Source organism: Procambarus clarkii, chromosome 17, assembly GCF_040958095.1.
Source record: "Procambarus clarkii isolate CNS0578487 chromosome 17, FALCON_Pclarkii_2.0, whole genome shotgun sequence".
Lineage (NCBI taxonomy): Eukaryota > Metazoa > Arthropoda > Malacostraca > Decapoda > Cambaridae > Procambarus > Procambarus clarkii.
In genome coordinates, this window is record NC_091166.1 from 20,680,725 (window position 1) to 20,683,504 (window position 2,780).

Consider the following 2,780-nt stretch of genomic DNA (forward strand, 5'->3'; position numbering starts at 1 on the left):
AGAGGAGTGTTGTTAACGCATACGTCGACCGTGCTCTCAGCCACAGCTCAGAATGGAAGCAAGTCGACGAAGAACTCTGTAGGGTAAGGCAGGTCCTAGTCAATAACGGCTTCTCCAATAGTTTCATCGAAGACATCATAAGAAGGAAAGTGAAAAGCCATGCAACCTCTGAAGAGACAACTAACACAACACCTATACCCCCTATTAGACTATTTTACAGGAACTTCTTTTCCACAGCTCATAAAACGGAGGAAAGGGTCCTGAAAGATATTGTTAATAGAAACGTTATCCCTACAGACAAAAATCAGAGGATACAACTGACGATTTACTATAAAACCAGAAAAACGGCCAGCCTACTCATGAGAAACTCTCCAGACACAAAACAGAACGCTTTAAAAGAGACTAACGTCGTCTATGCCTTCAAATGCCCACTTGGGGACTGTAAGCTCCAAAAAACCCAGTATATAGGCAAGACAACAACATCTCTTTCTAGGCGTTTAACGATGCATAAGCAACAGGGCTCCATTAAGGAACATATAATCTCTTCCCATAACCAAACCATCGCCAGAGAAATCCTAGTAAACAACACAGAAATCATCGATAGATACAGCGATAGCAGGCGGCTTGACGTTTGCGAGGCACTACACATCAAGAAGTCAACACCAGCAATCAACAGCCAATTATTGCACAACTATATTCTACCCACCTCAAGACTCCGCTCCAATATAGAAGCATCAAGAAATATGGACCAATAGGCTTTCTACAAACACTTCTATTCAATACCCATTGTTTCTGTTCTGTCTTGTGTTGATACTTTTAATACCCTATTAATATCCCCTCTTGTTCTGTCTTGTGTTAATGCCACATCACCCCTCCTACCTCACTCAAATGTAGATATAAAATCAGAGATATGTAAGTTCTAATCAGTTGTGTATTTGTGAAAGTTCTAATCAGTTGTGTATTTGTGAAGTCTTTGAAAATGTAATAAGTTTTACGAAACGCGCCCGTGTCGCGTCAGACTAGAAATAAAAATGAATTTTGGAGAAGTGATTTTTGATTTACCTCCAACAGTGAAGCGTAATGTACGAAAGATTGAGAAAATTCGTGTTAGAATTATTAATCTTACTTTTTCGGTCATATTTAATAATATATATATATATATATATATATATAAATATATATATATATATATATATATATATATATATATATATATAATATATATATATATATATATATATATATATATATATATATATATATATATATATATATATATATATATATATATATAGGCAATTAAAGCAACGTCAACCAGGACACTCACCCACATCCCAAAGGCCTCTCGCCCTTTTGCTGCAGGGAAATACACGGACCTCATCGCAAAAGACAACAGAGGGTCAAATAACCTTGATGCACCTGATACCATCAAAGCCTGGCACAATCTGTTACTTTTTGGCAATGCATGCTTAGGTGTACCAGACAGAGGAGGCAAGACACTGGCCTCATCCGTCAATAAAGCAATTAGGGATTTTCCTAGGGCTGACAACCTAGTCCGCCTCCCCAAACACACCAAACACCGCCGAGGCAGACCAAGTACGACAATCAGCGACAACAGAAAATTAGGTACCCAAGTCAGCAAGAAAATTGAAGAGGGCAATACAGTCGGGGCACTCAGGTTGATCACAAGTGAGGACAAAATTTTGCCCAGGGATGAAACCACAGCCGAAGCACTGAGTGAAAAACACCCCCTCAGGGCCGTAGGTGGACCTCCCCCACAGGTCAGGGTCCCCCCTAACCAGGAACCTCTCGTCCTCCGGGAGTTAGAGGTTTATAAAGCCATCGTTTCATTTCCCCCGGGCTCCTCAGGAGGCTACACAGGGGTAAGACCTCAACATGTGAAGGAAATGGTGAACCCTGTTCTTGGCCCAGCTGCAGAAGCGCTCCTGACAGAAATCACAACGCTTGTCAACAACTGCCTCGCCGGGTTAATCCCTGATGAAATCAAACCATTCTTCTTTGGTGCATCCCTATGTGCCCTTAAAAAGAAGGGGGAAGGGATGAGACCCATTGCCGTTGGTAATACCCTTCGCCGCCTAGTTGCAAGGGCTGCTGTCAGAAGTATCCGAATGAAAGCAGCCACCATGCTGCAACCCAACCAGCTGGGGTTTGAAGTCCCCCAAGGCTGTGAAGCAGCGGCTCATGCTGCACGAGCCTACATTAGCTCTCTTACTGAAGACCAGGCAGTAGTAAAATTAGATTTTAAAAACGCTTTCAACTCGGTCAAAAGGGAAGCAATCCTCACTGCAGTTCAGGAACATTGCCCAAGCATTCTCCCGTTTGTGTCAGCAGGCTACAGCAAAGACTCAACCCTCCTGTTTGGCAAACATGAAGTCACCTCAGCAGAGGGAATTCAACAGGGTGACCCACTTGCACCGTTCCTCTTTTGCATAGCGGTTCGAGAAATTACAACCAGACTGTCCAGCGAGCTCAACATCTGGTTCCTGGATGATGGCACTCTGGCAGGCACACAAGATTCCCTGCTAGAAGACCTACAGCTGGTGAAGACACGGGGGGAGTCCATGGGTCTCGTTCTTAACCCCTCCAAGTGCGAAATTATTGCATCCAGTGAAGTAGTCATTAGAGCAGTGAAATCAGTTCTACCAGAAGCCTCAGTCGTTAAACCTACCGACAGCACACTACTCGGAGCACCTCTGGGCCACAATGCCATTGCTACAGTCCTTGACGAAAAGTTTAGAGACCTAAAGAGGATGGAAGAG